The following is a 21,079-nucleotide window of genomic DNA, read 5'->3' on the forward strand; positions in this document are numbered from 1 at the left end:
AATACAGCAATCTCATTGTTTACTCTTACATCTGGGATCTCTGTAGAGAAAAAGACCCAGCAAACACCAAGGCTGGTGGGAGCAGGATGAGAAACATGTGCTTTGCAGAGGGTCTGTCACATCTTCTTTTGCTTCCATTGTCAAGCTCAGTGACTCTGTGCTTGCAGGAAGAACAAGGATATCTTTATACAGAAATGGAAGCTCCCCAAAAACTGAATTTTGTCCGTACCATCAGAAGAGTAAATTGTGCAGTCCTGGCTTCAGATGTGTATTGGGTTGATCTTGGTTAGATGCCCACTAAACCACTCTATGACTCCTCCTACTAAACTGGTCTGGGGAGAGAAAATAAGACAGAAAACAGCTCATAGGTTGAGATAAGGCAGTTTACTTAAGCAAAAGCATGCAGAAGCAATGAAAAAACCCAAAGATTTTATTTCTTACTTCCCTCCAGCAGGTGATGTCCAGACATTCTCAGAAAGCAGGTCTTCAGTACAGGCAGTGGTTGCTCTGGAAGGCAAATGGAAATAACAAATGACTCTCCTTCCTCCTTCTTTTCTTAGCTTTTATGTCTGAGCTTATATATATATGACCAATGCCTTATGATATGGAATATCCCTTTGGTCAGTTTAGGCCAGTTGTCCTAGCTGTGTCCCCTCTCAAGATTCTGCCCAGCCTACTGGTGAGGTGGGAATGTTGGAGAGACAGCCCTGATGCTGTGCCAGCACTGCTCAGTAGTGGCCAGAACACTGGTGTGTTATCAACAATTTTCTTGCAACCAGTGCAAAGCAGAGCACTGTGAGGGCTGTGCTATCCATCTCAGCCAGACCAAACACAAGATGTGACCTCTGTAGGCTCAGCAGCACTTTCACATTTAGCTCCAGATATTAGGACATTCAACTTTGTCAGCCTTGTCTTGTCACACGCTCCCTGTCAAGTTCCCAGCTTTTCTCTATCCCCTTTTTCCCACTGATATTTTTTCTCAGAATCTGAGGAGATGTAAATAAGAGAATAGATGCTGTTGCAGAGAAAAAAGAAGATAGTTCCCAAAGCCCCTTGCATTTCCTTAGGACACCTTTAAGCACTTTGGCCAACTCACACCATGTGCTCAGAGATCTTTTCAAGGTCACAGCACCTCCAAAATACCAGCGCTCCTGCCATGCCAACACCAACCACTTGAATTCTTGGCTACATCACTGAGGAAAAGCTTGAACTAGTCACATGCAATGTAGGACAAACATGCCTTCATAAAATCCAAAATACTGTCATCAAGCTCTAGAGACTGTGATGTTCTATGGGGTTTGGTCCTGGCCTGGGAAATTTATGACCTAGGCTCAGCTTTATGTTCTGCCAAATTCAGTGTGAAAACTCCTCAGAACAGAGCATATGCAGCAGGCTACACTGAGTATCAAAACAACTGCTTTAATACTATTTTGTTTCTGCAGATCTTTGAAAGGCTTTTTGTGTGCTCAAAGCAGGGTAACAAGTTTCAAAACCTGAAAAAAAATATTTTCTATCTTTCCATCAATTCTAATTACGTGGCCTTTCCCAAAACAGGTTCTTTCCATCTCAAAAGCCATGGTAGTGGCTAAAGACGTGGCAACTATTTTTCCCACATAGCTAATTCTATTGCTGAAAGACTCAGATTCACTTTCAGTACTTTTCACTTGATTCTATGTATTCCCTGCTGAATAAATAAGCAAAGGAGGTATCTTCCAAGTTAAAAGCTTTTCTAGATCTCCTTATTTACAGGGATATAGAATTAGTATAACATTTTCCTTTCTCAGAAATAAAAACTTGAGCCAGAAGATTTGCAAGTTGCCTTGTTTTTACTCATTTTTATAGGAAAAAAATTCTTAAAACTCATTCTGTGAGTGTAAATTTCACTGTTAAGTGGAGATGAGAGCACATTATGAGCTTTCCCAGTGTATTTTGCTCTCCTTACCTGATTCCCCTGGGTCTTTTGAATCTATGTATTGCATTCATAACTTCTAAAAGTCCTTCCTTTGAAAGTTTGCTTAGGGTTTTCTTTTTCTTTTAATATGCTAAAGTTGTTTGGTTTGAGGTTTTTTAATTACCTTTATGCCAATGTGTACTATGAGTGTACAAAAAGCTCTATCAACTTTTTTCTGTTTGCAATTTTATTCTGAGATAGTTGTTCCCAAAACTATCCTGAAATTTCTCCCTCAAGACAAAACAAAATTTTCTCATTAGATATAAAAGAGTACTTTTTCTTATCCAAAATTGAATATTCCCAGGAGAAATACTGTCTCATATTCAGAATACTGCATTTTATCATCTTAAGAGAAAGGCATCCAGTCTCTCCTCTAGCTCATATTGTAGAAAGATAAGCTGTAGGACTTAGTCATGGTGATGCCTTGAGAGGCTGCCTAGAACAGGGGCTAGACAGTGTTAAAGGAATAAAGTAGGTATTTATTTAAAAAGCTTCAAAGGATACACCTTGGGCAGTACAAGAGCCTGGCCAAGGCCACACCCAAGAGTGACAAGGGATCACACATTTTCACACTTTTGTAAGTTCTGGCACATTTACATATTGGGGTTAATTGTCCAATTACAGCTCCAGGTTATGCAGTCCCATCCTCCCAGATTTCTCTCCTCAATTACCTGTTTGCACTTTTTGGGCCTCAAGCAAGTAATGGTGTCCTTGGTTCTCGGGCTGGAAAGGATTGTTTTGTCCAACCAAACTGTGAAGACAACTTGCTGACACTCTGTATGAAGTTCAGAGTTATATACCAATGCAGTACAGAGTCTGCAAACTATGAAAGCTAGAACTTAAAGGCAACGATGGAGCTGGGTTTCATAGAATCATAGAATACCACGTTGAAGGGGACCTGCATGTTGCCTGTAACCCTTTATTCTATTCCATGCTTCCTCAAACAGTTCCTCAAGCACTGAATTTTAGGTGGGAGGAAGTAGGAAAATAAAACTGAGCCTTGCACTCAGAGGGACATCAAGTCTAGCATTCCTTTGCTGAGGATCAGCCTGCCAGGCAAGAGACCAGCCAGCAAGATAGGCTGGCTCTGGGCCTCTTGTGGGGTGGGCACACTTAGCATGGCAATGGAGCAGTATCTTATATCTACCTTCTGTAATAGAAATTGTTTCCCACTTTCGTAAGTGAGGTATGTTTCCCCTTATCTCCAACTAACTAAAGTTGTGGGGTAGTAGAAGGGAAGGTGTTTCCATTTTTAAAGGGAAAAATGGTCCCCATTTTCTAGAAGGAGCACGATAAAATCATTGTCTTCTATTTCTTAAACATCCGTTCACACATCATTTTTTAGAAAGCAATGGTGTATCTACAGCAGAAAAATGCAAACATAATCTTTAGCGAATTCTAAAGCTGTTATGGTTAAGCTGCAGACATACACATCTCAATCACACTATCTTTTCATGAAATGGGTTAAGCTTTCCTTCACTGTATGAACAGATAAAGAGTACTGTGCTTTTCCTTTGTTATAAATCTTGCCTAAAACTTTAAAATAACACATTGAAATAAGTTATATCTATTCTTGAATTATTTAAAAAACTGTGTAAAAGAAACTGTCCTCCATGGGCCTGTAAGTTTAGTGCTGACATGACTCTTTTATATGGCCCATTCAAGATAGATGATAAAAGAAAGTAGCTCTTTTTCTGTGTTGGAGATACTTGAAAAACATTATTTTAAAATAAATACAAGCTTTAACCTTTGAGGAAATTTCTTTCTAACATTGCATTTTTTCAAGCATGTAGCCTTTTAATACAACTATTGCAGAGCAAAATATTAACGAAAGCTGTTGAACCTCAACCTCTTTTCTCCCCCACACTTTGAAAACAGAGCATTTCTAAATGAGTGACCATTGCCAACCTGAGCCAGAGGGCAGCATTCACCACCTTATGGCATACTGCAACTTCTGATGAATCTCAGCTACTTTTTAACTCCTCTTTCTCTGTACAGGACCAATCAATGCATTTAAAAATGGCTTGCCTCATATGGCCTATTGCGAAATTGTTAAATGAATAAATGACATTGCCATTAGTGTTCAGTTATAAGTACATTTGAATTTTAAACTGAACATATGCTACTTCTTTGCTTGAAACTACTAGCTTTTTTTTTGCAAAAACTGTGCCACAGACCCAGGCATGCAGTAGTAGTAAAATTTTGGATTGAGGATGTCAAAGCTCTTTAAAGATGCTATCATTATCTGAATTTGATTCATTAGATACTAAAGAAGTTTCTTACTTGAGGCTGCACAGTGATCAAAACTGATACAAGAATAGAGCTCCTCTGTCTTAGCTGTGATCTTGATTTAGTTCCTCCTTTACTACTCTGGATATCAATTTGAAAATAAGCTTTTATTTATGGGCTTGGTGTTTTGTTGCAAAGCTGTTGTTAATTTTGTTTCCTTTGATAATATTAAGTGTCTTCTATCTCAATATCAAATTTCTACAGCCAATTCAGGCTGGAGAATTCCTTGAATACTTAGTTATTTGTAACTCCAGTTTCACACTCTCCTCCCCCATAACCATTACATAATCATTTCTCCCAATAAAATATTTTTGATCAGATTAGAAATGTATGAAAGACTAGAAGATATTTCTTGGCTTCAAGACACATGCAATTCACTTATTTCAGAGAGAGCAAGTGATAACATAAACAAGTTAAAAAAAGGAAAAAGTAATGAAACACTTGTCTGCTTCATTTGGCAAAGAATAAGTCTGGAGTTTTTATTGAATGTCAGGAGTGAGCAGAGGAGAAAGAGAGGGAGATGGATGCAAAGATTATGTAGAGATGAGGACACTTTGCACTCAGTTCAGTTTGTGGAAATATATGCTTAGCCATAATGTCAAATCCTGAAGTAACTTTGCTAAACCTGGTGGGAACTTGCTTGCATTACCTGAGTCTAACATCCTCTATGTTGATTTCCAAAGAATGTCTCCAGATTTGAATGAGGATAGCTGAAAGTAAAGCTTGGCCAGAATTTCCCAGTTGATGATGAGAGGGTTTTAACTGTGTTTTGTTTCACAGCAAGTGATGAGGGAGTTTTAATCTGCAGTGGCTAAGATCAGTTTGAAACCATTTGCAGCTGAGTACTGGCCATCACTTTGAAATTTAAGAGAAACCAAACATATTTCAGGAGATTTATTTCAATCACAGATAGAAAACAATGGGGTCCCATGGCAAGCTGGGAGTCCGCTCCTTTTAAAGAAGCACATGCCACTTCAAGGAAAAAAAAGCATGAAAGGAAGCAGTGGTGTGCAAATCAAAATAACCCCTTTGTCTTTCTCTCTGGATCCATGCTTGGGGAAGAATAGAGTGTAGGGGAAGAATTCAGACCTGTCTTTGTTCAGTCTCCAAAGGCAACTATTTTCTCTCTGGATGAGAAAGATATTTAGTTTTAATGGTGGTGGAAGCCTTCCTTTATTTTAATGATCAATACAGGCAGTTGTAAAAATGCTGTCTTCAAATAACTAATTGTTGAAGATTAGAAATTAATTGGTTTGGGTTTGCTGTTTTGGTTGGGATTTTTGGTATGTTTTTTTTGTTACTGCCCTTCCCCTGCTACATAAGATTCATCAGTTTTTCACCTGCTGTTAGCCACCAGACTGAGCTTCTGGATTCATTCTGTCCCTTGCTTTTTTGCTAGATAAATATGGATTCATTTCTGGTAAGGGGTATGATTAAGTGTGTCATGTTTTACTTTTTTAATGCTTGTTATGTTTGTATCTTAAATCCACAAATATTTTGTGCTCTTTTTGCAGGTGACAGTTCTCCAGTGACACCACCTTACCTGAGGCTGGGCAGAATGAAACCTAATCTTGGGTGAGAGACCTGTCTGATTGGAGGTGCTACTGTGAGAAACATAATTTGATGGCTTCCTCCTTGCTGTTTCCTTTCATCCTTCCCTTAAAGCATTCCTGATGAGGTTGAGTTGAAGGTAAGCCCCTCTAAATTTTTCATGTGCATTTATCCCCTGAATTAATGTTATCTTTGGCAATTTTCACCGGTTATTCAATGCAGTGCTGCCTGTCTGCCCTCTGTGCTTTCAGGCTAGCTCAGGACCCGGGCTCAGATCACAAAATTGCAGCATGACATGCTACCACTTAAGCACTTAATTATACCTAAGGAGACAAGGATCCACATTGTACCCTTTACAATGGAACCACAAGAAAAAACAAAGTCCCAGTGCCTTGCTAGCCAAAGGGATCTTTGCCAGCACCAGGTGGTGGGAAGCATGAAGAAGTGAGTGGGGTGACTCCTGGCACTGCCTGTTCAGTCACGCTGACAAGTTTTTTAAAAATGCTGCTTTTGAGAGGGAGGCCAGTAGTGTTTGGTGTCAAGGGGCTGAAAAGGTGCCGTGTGGGGCTGAAAAGCCTCCTGGTCATTCCTGATGAACCATTTTCAGTGCTCCTCCTCCTACTTGGATGGCTGTACTTACCTGGCCACTGCGCTCTTGCATCCAGGTTTTGCCAAGTGGTTATCTGCCTGCTTGCACCTGTTTATTCTGTATCTGCCTCTCTGGAAGGCAAAGTTTGGAAGGGTGCAACCAGTCATCAATGATTCTGTTGGGATTTTTCTGTCTGGTTGAGCTAATTGCTCCTGGAGTTCTACCAGTGGTCTAATTTAATTACCTTGTTTCAAATCCAGTTTTAGTGGGAAATGCAGAAGAGTACAAAACCATAAAATTCATCTATTTGCATAAACATGTACTGTGTCTGTTTTACATCATCTGTGATATCTGTACCCAGCTTCTCTTTTCTAGTAATGATGGACAGTCTCTGTCATTGGCCTGAGGCACCTAGTTTAATGGCAAATGTAGGTCTTGCAGAATTTCTGAGCTTTGTAGCTTTATGTAAGTTACCATACCATTTGCTTTCCTTGGAATACAAACACCATCATGCTGTAATTTCATCTTAAAAGACTTTTTTGTTCTCTTACTAGAAGGAAACCTGCCTTTGTATGAGTTTATTTGGAGGATCCAAGTATGGTATATAAATTTGTGCTAGATAGACGTAGCTGAAATGAATTCCTAGAATGTTTAGAGTGGTTGAAAATCTGTATTCTGTATAGCTACTGACTGGTGTAGAAGGTTGAGGCATCGTGATTTGCTCTCCTATGTCTCTGGTTTGAATTTATAGGAGAATAATAGCGCCACACTTGATGGCATACTATAGTGGGACGCTGAAGTCACACTGCAAGGTGTTTAAGGGAGTAATAGAAAAATACCATTTTAAAATAGAAAAGTGGATAGTCAGTGCTTAGGGCTTTCCCTAGGACTGATTTTGTTGTAGGTCATTTGAGAAAATCTCATCTTTTTAACTATTGAACAAAACATTATATGAAACAAGTATCTGTCTTCAGGAAAATGTATCTATTATGTGTTTGAAGAGAGGTTTACTTTGTATTCTACAGAAGCTGAACATGCAAATAGACTATTTGCTTATGAATTCTTATGGTCATTGAGGAGATTTCAGCTAATTCTTTTCTTTTAAATGAAAAAACTATGACAAAGACAAAGATTTTAAGCTGATGATTGGGATCCAAAGGACAGATAATGCAGACTCCAACTGCGTTTGTAATAGTTCAATTCTGTAAGTGAAATATGTTCTCTATCTCGAGAAAGAATGAGAATACGAAAGATGTTGTGTCAGTGATTCTTCAGATTTTCATTCTATTGACCAGAGTTGAATAAAATGTGTTTCCATACACCTATCTCCTTTTTTCAAATTTCCAGTCTCAGTTCTTTGTGTGCTTCATGGAGAGGCTGTATACAATTATGCCTCGCTAGTAAAACAAGATAAAATAATATAATCCCACTGCATTGTCACAGAGATAAAGCATATGGTAACTTTTTGTTTTAGTTGATCAGCAGGGTGGCCTAGTAAAATGAATTCCCATCTCCTGGCTTTGGCTTATCTTCTGATTCCTGAGAGACACAACAAAGAAAAAAAACAATAATAATGGAAGTTGTATTTTTGCTTTCGTTTGATGTGAATATTGCAATAGTGGAGTCTCATGATGGAAAGGACAAATAATTGTGTGTACTGCCTGAACATCAGTGGCATCACATGCTGCAGTGTGACTGTGTTGAAATGCTGGATTGTGAGATAATAATTACACAGGTATAATAACAGTAATAAAACCACATTGAGTATGCTGTCACCTCTAGCCTGGTTATAATTTGTACCACACCTAAAGATCCTAAACTGGGACTGCTCAAGTACTGAACATAAAGGGCATAAGTTTCTTCCCTGAACAACTCACATTTTTAGTATTTTCATTTCTGGAATGTGCCACTCCTGTCAATTATTGCAAACATTTCCCTGAAAGAGACAAAGGCTCTGAATCTCATCTGCAAAGCTTTCTTTATGTATCCAAGAAGAGCAGTCAAATCATCAAACTGTTATTTTCTCAGAAATAAAAAATAGACAGCTTCTGCACTTTCTGTGTTTGGTTTATGAAGAGTGTTTTTCCTCTCTTGGTTTGGGCAACCAGAAAGGAAACACACAGCACCTCCTGCATTGCATCTTGCTTTGCATGAAGACGCTGCTGAGCTTCCAGACAGGGTTTTAGCTGAGGCCATTCTGGTTAATTTTGTTAAAAAAGTCTCAGCACATAACTGATATTAGAGAATTAAGAGAGGTTGTTCTCTGTGGGCTCTTTTTCCCTCTTGCGCTGGGAAAGAAAAATGAATTTCCCAGGTACTAAGTGTATCAGCCCACCTCTCTTTTGCACCCCAGAGAAAGACTACTGCACAAGTGACTGTACAAAACCCCTCTGAGCCGCGTTCAGGAGGCCCTGAATGCCTGTGCTTGGACTAGACCTCCTCATCTTTATTAGCAATTCTTGTTAAACACCATCAATTTTGTGGTGGGTATCACAAGGCAGGATCATTCACAGAACTTGCATGGCGCATCATAGCGGTCCTCATAGTCCTTCAAAGTCTTCACAGTACCAGCCTCTTCCCCTCCTCCCACCCTTCAGTAAGCACCATAGAGGGGCTGCCTCTAGGAAGGGCTTTAAAGATCAGCCTCACTGCCGTTCTTTAGCGGGGGGGTTCTTGTGCCCCCTTCTGAGGCCACTGAGAAGCAGCAAAAGCTATATGCCTGAGCCTGTAATAGATGCAAATTGTGCAGATGAAGGAGACGAAGCTCTAACAGCCGTTGAATGCAATCTGTGAACACTACTGTTTCATTTATAGTGATGCTACCTAGGCATTTGCACTTAAAAGGAACAATAAAGAGGTGTCAGAACAATCGCAAGGCTGCAGAATTGAAACTGCGGCAAAGACGTTTTGAGCCATGTGAAATGTTGCCTGCAAAAGATCTCCTGTTTCCGTTAGTTTTTGTTATTACTGAAGGCTGCTCTAGTTCTCCTTGTTTTATGACACCGACTGGTTCATTTGCCTTCAAAGACTCAAGATGCAAAGAGGCAGGGAAACAAATTAAGTCAAAACTGCAGTAGCTGGTGAAAACTGCACGAAAAATGTCATGGCTGCTCTTTATTTGTCTATTTAGGTTTGAAGTAGCTTTGCTATACAACTGGATGGCTGATTCACTAACTTGCCAGCTGCCTCTAGCAGGCAGCAGTAGAGTTGCTGTAATGTTTCAGTGTTATTCTTGCTTGCAGGACAAAGGGCTGATCCTCAATTGATGCAGCCTTTGGAGGTATGCATATTATCCTGGTGATGATCTGAACTGCCATTGCCTTTTTGTCTTTTTATTTGAAATAGAGAAGAGGTTTTCAAATAGAGAAGGTGAGAAATTGCACACAAAATAGTTAAATAAAAATCTAGTGCCTGTCAAACAACAGACAGTTACTGATTAATAAAGAATAACGGGCTTGCATATAGTGTCCTGTTAAAAGCACAATAAGCTGTGATTGTGTGCTGAGATTATGATTATCCGCAAGCACTTGCTACTTACTGCCTGCAAATGTGAAAGCTATGTGTGCCTAGGAAAAACAAGGAAAGAGAAAATTTGTTGTACCACAGTAGATGTGTTCAAAGTGCCCTAATCCTACTGAATAAGAGCAAATGCTGCTTGAAGGGGAATATGGAGTTTAAAAAAGAAATATATGTGGTTTGTAAAAAAAAAAAATTGGAGTAAAGCTGTATAAATTTTAGGGTATGATTGGCTTTTGTAGCTACAGCAGATTAAGATGCATTAGAGGACCTGTTGTCATTCTGGATCTTCTAGACTTCCTATGGGATACTATTATCTGATTTTTATTAATATCAGTCATTTGAATTCCATTAGTGTTCAGAGACCCTGATTTAGACTCAGTCATAGTAATGCGTCTGTATCACAAAGAACTTGCAGTTTAAATAGACAGGATAGGCAATTAGCAGGCAAATGTCCCACAACTAAAGAAGATCAAATTACCTAGGACCTTGTCATATCTTCATGTTAGTTCACTTTGGTTTTTACATACCTCAGTAAAATGAGTAATCTATAAAATAAGAACATGCTGTTCTCATATTTCAAAAAAGTTTGAGGAAAACTAATGATAGCAAAATGCTCTCAAAACCTTTTATTTTATATATTGTAAGTTTAAAGTGATGATGTTTTTCATATAATATGAATTTGAACTGTGTGAGTCTCTTGCATCTTTAGTTTTTAGCAAGGAATGTATTTCCCAGGGAAATGCAGGAGGGACAGCAGAACTGTTTGTTTTAATAGTTCTGTGTGTGGGTCTGAACATGTGAGTGAACAGGAGATCAGCAGGGCAAAACGTGCCCTAAATGCTGTAAAGTCTTATACAATTGTGTCAGGCAGTAAACCCAAATGAACTTGCAAAGTCATGCACTAGTTCAATTTTGGAAAGGAAAACCTGGCTTTGAAGCCAACCAAATCAATCCCTAGTTCAAATTAAGTTTGGAGTATCCTGTGAAGCTCCAATACACAACTCCAATAACAATCAGCACTTAAGGTGCAGGCAAATAATGTTTCGTTTAAAAGAAATTGAATAAGGATTACTGACAGAGAAAGTTTTTGATGCTGTTTTGTCATTAAAGTCAAATTATAGCATTATTGTCTTAATCCCATACATCTCAATCATCTCTCTCTCCCTCTGTCTCTCTTTAATGCACAAAAAGCCCTGCGCACGGTTGGTCTTGTGCCTTCATCTCATTAAAACCTTGCCATGCAAATGTATCCTAAGTGTTGCCTGAAGACTTCTGTCTCATGCAAAATTTAGCTTAAACTCTACTAGCATCAAATAATTTGTTATGCACAAACCTTCTGTTTGGTTTGCTGACATTCCTTCTTAGCTGGCTCTCATGGCGATTCATTATCTTGTGATATGGATTTCCAAGTATCATCTTTGTATTGATTTTTATATCTTTAATAACCACTCCACAGAAGATGGCTCCACTTGGTGTCATTGATCGCATCAAAAATTCAAGGCTTACAGAAATACTAGACTGCTAATTGGTAGCAGAACATTTCAGACTTCATCTTAATACAGTCTTAATCTTCTGCACTAACCTGACTTGAAGATTTCCTTATTAAGGCTAAAGGGAAACTTGTGAGTAACTGGAAATTACCTGGTGAGAACAGGTAAAAGGCGGTAAATGGAAATAACAAGGGTTAGATCTTTAAAACAGCTCTCTTTTGTCTCTTCCCCTTCACCTAAGTATCCTCCTTAAGGAAGAAGCAGTACATAATTCTTCTAGCTGTGGAAAAAAAAATGTACCTTCACAGCATCGCCTACTATGCAATGGGCCAAATGGCACTGAGTTTCTGATGAATCAATGACAGTTATTAGGTTTGACAAGTTCAAAAATGGGTGCTGTAGGTCACTTCTTTCAAAAAGAAGTGATCAAAGAAAGGTAATTTTAATCTTTAATTTTTTATGTAAAAATTAAGGGCTCTATTTGTAAGCTAGACAGTCAAGTCTTGGCTAGGTTTGAATCTAGAATATCTGAAAATGTGGGCCAGAACAACAACCTGAGAGTCCTTCAGTCTGTTTAGTTTGCCTTAATGAGTTGTTTAAAGCTTCTATCTTGTTAGGTTTTTCAGCAATGTGGTTTGTCAATGACAAGGAGGTGATATGTGTGTCCATATTTTTTCGTGACTGTTATTTTTTTGCTAAGTGACACTTTTTCACTAAGATTTTTCTCAGGATTTTGCACTTTTTATATTCTAAAACTTGAGAGCAACTGAAAATAAACCACACTGAGTTACGGGGAAGGGTTTTTTTTAGAAAATCCAGTGATAGACAAAGAATATGTAGAGACAGCAACATGTTAAAATCAGGAAAAATAATTTCTCAAAAAAGCTGCCCTTGTAAATTGTTAAAAAGCTGTTAAAAAAAAGTGTCTTCCAACAGCCACATGGTCTGTGGATTAAACATAGCAAGGCAGATTGTCCAGCTACTACTAAGAGTATCAGTCAGGTCTACTCAATCAATTCTTGCCAATAAAAGGCATTGAGACAGCACCAAGTCTGCTGGTTCAGTCAGACACTGCATGCCATCTGTGATGTGGGAGCTGCCTGGTATGTTTCCTAAAAGATTAGAAGAACAGTTAGAAACATAGGATCTCCCACAGGAATGTGAGAGACATCATATATCTGGGAACTTGGTGAGAATAAAAATGAAATGTGTTCATAGAGCAGGCTGGAATAACCTTGGTCCCTTTTGACCTCTGTGGTAAGCAGACCTCTTTTTCCACTAGACCCTATCAAGTCTGTCAGGTTAGCACTAGTTTCTTTATGAACAACCTAAATTTGGAGCTGGCTGTAAGAAGCTCACATTATTCTCATAAAGTCCAATCAAAAACACATTACACGGTTAATGCATCCATACACCTCTCATGCCTTTATTATGTTCCTGTTGTCACTCTCAGACTGAGAGGAAATTGTTCACATCAGCCAAATCTTCTCATACAGGAATCTAGCAGCTCTTTTCATTTCAGATTTTTACTGTGTTCATCACTAACCTGACTGAGGAATGTATTCATGGAGTAAACCAATCAGTCAAGGAAATGCTGTCTTCTTATTTCCAGGGAGAGAACAGAAAATATGAGGCCAGTCTAAGCACTGCTTATTTACAGGGGTGAACAGTGACTCGTAGATTTTTGTCTAGCCCTGCAGAACAATTCCTGTGAATGGTTATATATGAAGGCACTCCTTAGCCATCAGAATGACTGATGGATTTATGGTTTGGCCCAGGGTAGGCTGTGTGATGAAGGAAAGTGATATAGCTGGAATGCAGTCTGAATTTACTGACTTCCAACTTCGTGTTGTTCCTCTTAGTTTAGAATTGGCTTCCATTAAAAAAAAGTTAAATACTTTTGTGAGCATTCAGTGACATTTATTATGGACATGATATCTATTATGGACAGGTGCACTACCTACCAATAAACAGAGTTGGAAGATGCAACATATTGACAAAAATTTGGTGGCTTTATACTTGCACCTGAATTCAAATGGAAACATCTCTCCTCCTTACCCCCCAGTAGCAACAGAATACTCATAACAGAGTACAAGAGCAAACATGGTTCAGATGTCTATTGAATCTCTACTGTTCTGTCCTGTCCTCTTAAGATTTTTTCCATCTTTTTTTTTCCTAGCTATATTATTAAGCATTCAAGGATGAAGAAACAGTGGGCAAAAAAGCTACTGGTTCTTCCAGCAAAAAGGAAGCACTGAACAGTAAAGGCTTAAGAGATCACCAATTAGATTTAATTTCTACTCATTTTTTTTTTAATTCCATTCATTGTTTTGTTTTAAGAAAACTTCACATTTTGAAAGACCCGTATTCTCATGCCATAGTTACAGGCTACAAGAAAAAGGAAGGATCTCAAAGCATAACTTAGATCTCATAGTAAGCACCATTCTTCAAATCTATCCCTCACTTTGTCCACCTGCCAGTGTTCATAGTTCACGACACGTAGCTGTGAGGCCTGGTTGTGCTGCAGGACAGAAGGGTAATTCCCATTGATTTCAATGGGTATTACATGCATCCTGCAGCGGGAGAGTAGGGCCCTCAGGTTTCACTGAATAGCAAATAGTCATGTAAAATCCACGGATCCTATTCTTTCCCTGCAGGGTATGGTGAAGTCAATGGGAGTTACTTGTTAGACGCTGTGATGGGAAAAACTTATCCTTATAAGATAAAGCAGTCCATTCATTGTTGCGTTTTGATTAATTTTTTACAAAGACCCACGTAATTAGATTTTTTTCTATAGAAAATATATTATCTTCTGACCCTCTTTATTCCATTTCATAATTAAGAATGAAGCTAACCAAAAGGAAAGTGCGTACAAAACAAAAGCCCACAAAAGAAATGTGAGAAAACTGAATTTACAAAATTGTCATGAATTTAGTGTAGAAGTTAAACAACTCTTTGTGAGAGACTAAAATGTTATTCTCTTATAACACTCTCTGCTCACACCAGATATCCTAACACAAACTTCTAGCATTGATTCTACTGATCTAAATAAGGAACAAGAATCTGGCAAATCAACACAGAAATTGACATCTGTTTCTTATGGCTTGAATTTTGAGACTAAGTTTCCATCAAATCAAAGTTTACACCCGTAGCAGATTTTAAATATCTCCTTCACTAGCATGTTACAACATTAGCTGAAGGAAAGGCTTTCTTCCCATCCCCCTGTCGTCTCCTACTCTTCCACCCCCAAGTGCTCTCCTTGAAAGCAGCAAAGAAGTTAGGAAATCTGGGCAGTCTATCAGTTTGCTATGGTTCATTTTACCTAATCCAGACATCCAGCACAGCAGGGGGAAAACTGCTGTATCTAGTGAAACAAGAGCATGAATAATTAAAACTCTGTTATTAATGAACTTCCAGTCGTTATGTAAATGAAACTGATTTCAAGTCTAATTTGTCAGCCTGAATTCTTTTTCTGTTCTCCTTTTGTCTAGGACAAGAACTCATCATAATGGACTTGATAATAAAACACTGGCAGACATGCTGTGTGCAGTACCCATCTGAGTCAGGGCTCTTAGCATGGTTAATTGATACAGTTACTGCAGATAAGTCTATAAGGCATTTGTGTGGCTTTACGTTTTACAAGCTTTTTCTTTTTTTTTTTCCCTCTTTTGACAGTGCTAGCTATTCTTTGCACATTCCTCATTACCGTTTACCTTTACATGAGGGGTGGCTTGTAATTACTGGCTGGTAAATACTTTCCTTCTCATTCCGTGCGCCGTTCAAAGACAGCAGAGTTCAGAAAGGTCTGTGGGAAGGGAAGTCTGTAGTTATCAAACAATGGCTAACAGTCACCAGGAGAAAAAGCCTGTCAAAGCACAAGGCTGCTGGGCCCTGGGTCCTTGCCCCATTGTCTTGGATCAGGTGTCAGTCATCCTCCTGCCCACTGCATTTACTGTGGTACGAAATAACCAGTATTGAAGTTACACAGAAGGGACAGGCGCTCCACTGGGAAAGGGTGAGATTAGGTTTTAAAAGAAACCCTGAATTTTAATTTTTTGTTTACTTTCACCAAAACCAAGCAGGATCTTTTGAAATAGCCCGTGCCCTAAATTGATTGAGCCTGTAGTAAACAGCCAGATAGAGTGAGGTAGGTGAGGCTGAAGTGTTGCCTTCAAATCATGACTTCTTTTGGGGTTTTTTAAGTCCTCTTGCTTCTGTCCTAAAATTCTTACCAGTTAAATCTCTCTATTTCAGAAAGTAACCGAGCAGATGAGCATAAGTATATATTTCCCTATATACTGTGTGCTAAGAAGGAAGAGGTTCACAAAAGAATCCTCAAAATAGGATATTGAGAGTATTTAAAAATAAAGAAATAAAGCAATAAATAAATAAACTCAGACCTAGAAGAAACAGTGTCTGCAGTCCCCTGGAACCAGCCTAGGTCTGGTATCAAGGGTGGAAACTCAAAACTGGACATTTTACGCACAAGAAAACTGTGAAGTAAGAATTATTTATTTTAATCTGTGTCAGGAACAACCCATCTCTTTTTCTGTAGCTTGCTCTTTAGGGCTTTTTTCTTTTTTATGATAAACTAAGAGTGCCCTTTTTATGTCTTTTTCTTTAAATCAGCCTAATTTCTTTAAAAGGGGCAAAAAGCCTGGCTGGATCACTGGTTCTACTCATGGGAAATTGAACAAGGGTGAAAATTCTCAATATAGAAGGGGGAAAACATATATTGAAGACTTCTTTTCCATTTTTTTTTTCTCTTTTTTTTCACCCTAGGCTTTCTCTCTGCACCATCATTGTGCCGAGGTCTAAATAAATGCATACAGGGTAATATTTAGAATTACTCTCTGGGTAGACTGGCCTACTGGCCCTTCTTTACCCTGGTGGACCAGGCAAAATGTGAAAGCCTGGGAGCTGGAAAGAATTAAGAGGAGGACAGTTCTTGGGTCAACTTGCCTCCACAGGGAAAGTTTTTGGCTTGTGTGCTAAAACCCAGAGTGTTTGGGAGGGCTTCCGAGCATACCTTTGATGCACTGTGTTACACTCTCATTTCTGCTCTGTAGGGTAGTGGCAAAAAAAACTCCGTCCTGCCTGAAAGAGGTTCAAATGCCATGGGGGAGCAAGTTCCTTGCTTCCCTGGGTGAGGCAGATACCAGCCTCAGGCTTTCCTTTGCAGAGCTGCTCGGGACATTTCAATTCCCGTACCATCTTTCCTTTCCTATGCAAACTGTAAAAGGTAGTCAGGGAATATCGTGTGGTTTTTGTCAAAGGAGGAGGAAGTTTTAAAAGTAACTCATTTCTGTCACACCTTGAGCTGGGAACTACATGATGCTTTGAGCATTCTGTCAAAGAGGTTTGGTGTACTCATGGTGTGTGTTAAAATTGCTGTGGGAATATTACTGGTTGAGAATATCTATTAGATGTACATTTAGAGGATGTATTTTAATATCTGCTAGCCTGACTTTATTATTTTTACAATGATAAGACCCAAAATAAATTAGATACTTGCTGAAGCTTTAAAACATTCTTGCAACATAAACATAATATAAAATCTAATTTAATTCTAAGGTTAGAGCTGAAAAAGAAGCAAAAAGAGAAGGGAAGAGGTTCCGTGCTTCAGTGAAAGAAGTTTCGTGCAACAAAGCAGGTGTTTATAGAAGGCTTCATTTTAATTCAGTGAAGCTAATATCCCAGTTTATGTTGTTTGGAGTAATAACAGTGTAACACAGAGCTGTAGCAAAGATTTGCAGGTTTCCTTTAGGTCAGTAACAGTTGCTATAAACACAGCGGACTATTTTTTTTTTTATTATTATTCTACTCCATCTCCATCCTGTAACTGAAGGGGAGGGAAAGGGGAGAGGGTTAACAGTTTTTACAGTTTAGAAGGCTTTTCTTTTTGTCACATTTAAACGAAATATACACAGGTGGCTAGGTGGCACTGTGGATTAATGTACTTCTGAATTAATGTGCCTAGAGTGGCTTGTATCACAAAGTGAGTATATCTGAAGTGCAAGCGTGCTTCCCTTCCTGGATCACCATGTGTGCAGTCATTTGAATTGCATTATTATTTATATCAAAATCAAAAATCCAGAATAATAGACACTGTAATAATGAGAGAATTATATTAATGAGCCTGTGTTTTGGAGTTATGTACAGCTTTGCAGACCCTGCGTTTGTGCTGAGGCTAGCTATTTATTCTAACTGTAAGAAAGAGAAAGTTACCTAAACTGCAAACACTCTTTTAAGAGGAAAAAACAAAACCAGCTTTCCCCATGTTGTATTTTGAGTTTTAAAAGTTATTTTGCCAGCAGTATGGGCACTGAGTGTGCTGTGGAAGCACTCTAAGGCTGGGAGCTGTGGGTTTCTTTTGAAGCAAGAAATGTTCAGAATTGCATGCTGTAACTACTGAAATCCAACTATCCCAAGCAGGCAGGCACACATTGCCCAAAGCCATATACAAATTATGCCTCTCTGCAAACCAATTTCAATGTAAATATTATCATTTTTTCAGGATTAGCCCTTCCACTGCAATAAAATTGATAAATTTAACTCAACATCAACTTTGGTAAAGTTTAATGATTGCAGTAGTCTCTGCCTGAAGCCAGATGAACCTTACTCATTGAAGAAGTTTTGCCCATTTAAAATGTTTTGTTTCTCTAAGAAAGTAGAATGCATATACCCAACAGAACTCAATTATTGCACATTCTTAGTCTCCTCTAGTCAACTCCAGAGGTAATAATCACTGTAGGGATTTCTAAAAGGTAATTACTGTATATTGCTTAATTATAGTTTATTAAGACCAAACATACTTCAGTATTTAGTTGATGTAACAGGAAAACACAGTCTGTGTTTATAGTTTTAAAAGCAAACAGTGCAGTCTGCACTGAGGCTTAAAAAAATGGGGACTTTAGGGTACAGCAGTTTAGATGTCAAGACTACTGAATTAGCCACCTTCCCCTTTCTAGCAGAAAATGCAGTTTCTGTAACCTGAGGCAACAGTTCTTTATAATGCATTGCATATATTCATTCTTGCTCTTTCTTTCTACTAAAGTTGAATGTTGTAACAGAGGGGAATTGATCAGGTACAGAGTATTAACTGCAAGATATTCTTTCATGTGCAGTATTAGCCAAAGATGTATACAATTAGTTAAAGAAACAACTCTGGAAAGAAGTAAGTGCCTGTAAAAATCAAGCTGATTAAAAAAGAAGTACCTAACATCCAGCTAGATCTATTTTCCTTAAATTGAAAATGAAAGCTGCCACTTCTACTAAAAGCCCTTGCAGCCAAGAGATTTCACAGCAGTTCAGTTAAAGCCTAGCTAATGAATATAAGTTACTTTAGTGGATTTTAGTTGACTTTGAAATTAAAGTCTGAAACCGTTGGATGCTACTAGCAGAGCTAGACTATAGCAAAATGGACTTAATAAACTCCTTTGTGCACTTAGATCCCTAGTGAGATTTGCCTTCCACCCATGACCAATTGGTATTATTTTTGTGGTGACTGGTACTTTTGTCTCTGAGACTGGGATTTCTGGGAGTGATTAGCACTTTTCAGCAGTGATTGACAGGTTGTAGCAGCAATGAGACAATAGGAGGAATCATTAGGAATTCAAATGCAGATTTTTGTTTGCATGCTTTAGGACTGATTTGTGTAGAAGTGAAATCTAGATATGAGGGCAGAAATCAGCTATTATTTCATCCATTTTAACAAAATACAAAAAGAAAAAGATGAAAATGTGCTAAATAAAAAAAAATAAAAGAGAACAGGATAGACAATAAGATCACATTACCGTTAATAAGATTCTCCCGCTATGTCAGTTTTGGTGTGGGGGGTTTTTTGTGGTTTGACATTTTTTAGTGTTTTTTTCTGGAGAATCCTCTCTTAAGTGTTTTGTACAAAATGCTGCTCTACGTTTGTAATAGAAACAGTAGAGTACAGTTTGTAGTAGAAATATTTTTTAATACTGCTGAATTAAAATCCCAACAAAAAATATTATCACTTTGCAGGGGAAATACGTATGTTGGTGTCATACTGAAGCTTGATAAAACCATCTCTGTTGCATCTAAACAAGAGGCCGTAGGGAAATAATTATAGTGCCTGATTCCAAGCATTGACCAGCAATTGATAATTGGCCATAAATAATTAGAAATAATGGCACGTCAGCAGTGTAAATTATGTAAATTTAGTAGCTATGTCTCTAGATACTGATTGAGTGCTTTACAAGTGATTTTTCTTATTCAGATTATAAATTTAATATACTGTACATGACAATTTAATCTTGTTTGGCATCAAAGCTACCAAGATAATACAGAATTATACAAGCCTAATCAAAGAGAGAAAAATCAGATGAACATCATTATTTTGGAGAGCTGGTTTAATGGGAGTTGACATTTTCAAAAGAGCATGGATTCTTTCTTTTTTTTTTTTTTTTTAAACAACAATTAATCTGAACTAAGTTTCTGAAGCAATAGGCTAACAGAAAAAACACTGACTGAAATTATAGATGTGAGTGTGTGCTCACAAGGTGTTAAATATTTAAAGTATGATTTTGTATAACACACCCCTTTTACATAAAATGATCATAGCCCTGAATTTTTATTCTTAAATTGTGCGCTCTGCCGGGCAAAGGCTGTATTTTTTGTGTTGTGACTAAACTTCAGAGGATTTCGTCATCTTTTCCTTCTCTGTTGATATCAGCAAAGGACTGTAACTTTAGTACATCTTGGTACAATCAGATTATATTAAAAATTTCATCATATTAGCTAGGACACATTGAAATACAAAATGCCTCCCAAGAATATAACTTAGAGCACAAGGGGTTGTGCTTTTGTGAATGCTTCCATTCTATGTAGTCTAGTTTTGCTGGACTTCTTAGCATATGTGCTGAAAGATGTTTCAAAATTGATGACATTTAGTCCTGATGGTATTTTATCTCACAAACTACTTACTGTTCACAAAGTGACCATTTTACTATGGATCGTTAAGAAAAATCCTAATATTAAAACAAAATAGGAATTGTCTGTGAAGTCAGCTAGTTCCTGGTTATCAATGCAGTGTAATTTGGAAAAAGCTTCTAAAAAGTTCCAGGTAAGACATTCTGGTGCCAATAATATTTTGTGGTGACCCAAATAAGTGTGTCTCCAGCATAGTGCACGCATTCAGAGTAGTTACTGCCGCAGTGTCCCACTGCCACATCAGTGTGGGAAAGGTTTCAACCCTCCTCTCTACCTTCACATTTTCATTCTTATTAATTGGATTTGGCATCCGGAATCAAACCGAACCTTTGAATCTGCGTTTAACGTTTGGCACTTATTTGTCTCCCGCTGAAGCTGGCTTTGCTGCTTTGGGACAGGGAGGGGTGCCCACTGGACAGCCCACTGTGGATGGGTGGATGAGGTGAAGGAAATGGGGGTCTGTGGGGTGGAGGGAAGAGCAGGAGGGACACAATTGTGAAAACCAGTGTTACCTTCCAGTGTCCTGCCAGCCCAGCTTGGAGCATCTGCTGTTCCTGTGTGAGCAGCCGCTCCTGCTGCTGCCAGAAGTGGAACCGCCCTGCCTGTGCTTGCCTGCCAGCGCTGCTAAACATTTCTGCTTTTGGTTCCATTAGAGCTAGATGGTCACCAAACATGCTGTCAATTCAACATTAATATCATATAAAAACAAAAAAGCGCCAAACTCTCCTG

The 21,079-nt window shown here is 38.4% G+C and overlaps 1 protein-coding gene across 12 annotated transcripts in view; it reads left to right on the forward strand.

Moving 5' to 3' along the window:
* ADGRL2 (adhesion G protein-coupled receptor L2) overlaps positions 1-21,079 on the forward strand; it is a 384,884-nt gene that overhangs the window by 68,759 nt on the left and 295,046 nt on the right. For all 12 annotated transcript variants that reach the window (XM_084211669.1, XM_084211670.1, XM_084211665.1 and 9 more), the window contains exon 2: positions 5,755-5,930. The gene's annotated coding sequence lies outside the window, so the exon portion shown is untranslated. The remainder of the gene's footprint in view (positions 1-5,754; positions 5,931-21,079) is intronic.

This window comes from Fringilla coelebs (genome assembly GCF_963513975.1).
Source record: "Fringilla coelebs genome assembly, chromosome: 9".
NCBI classification, from domain to species: Eukaryota; Metazoa; Chordata; class Aves; order Passeriformes; family Fringillidae; genus Fringilla; species Fringilla coelebs.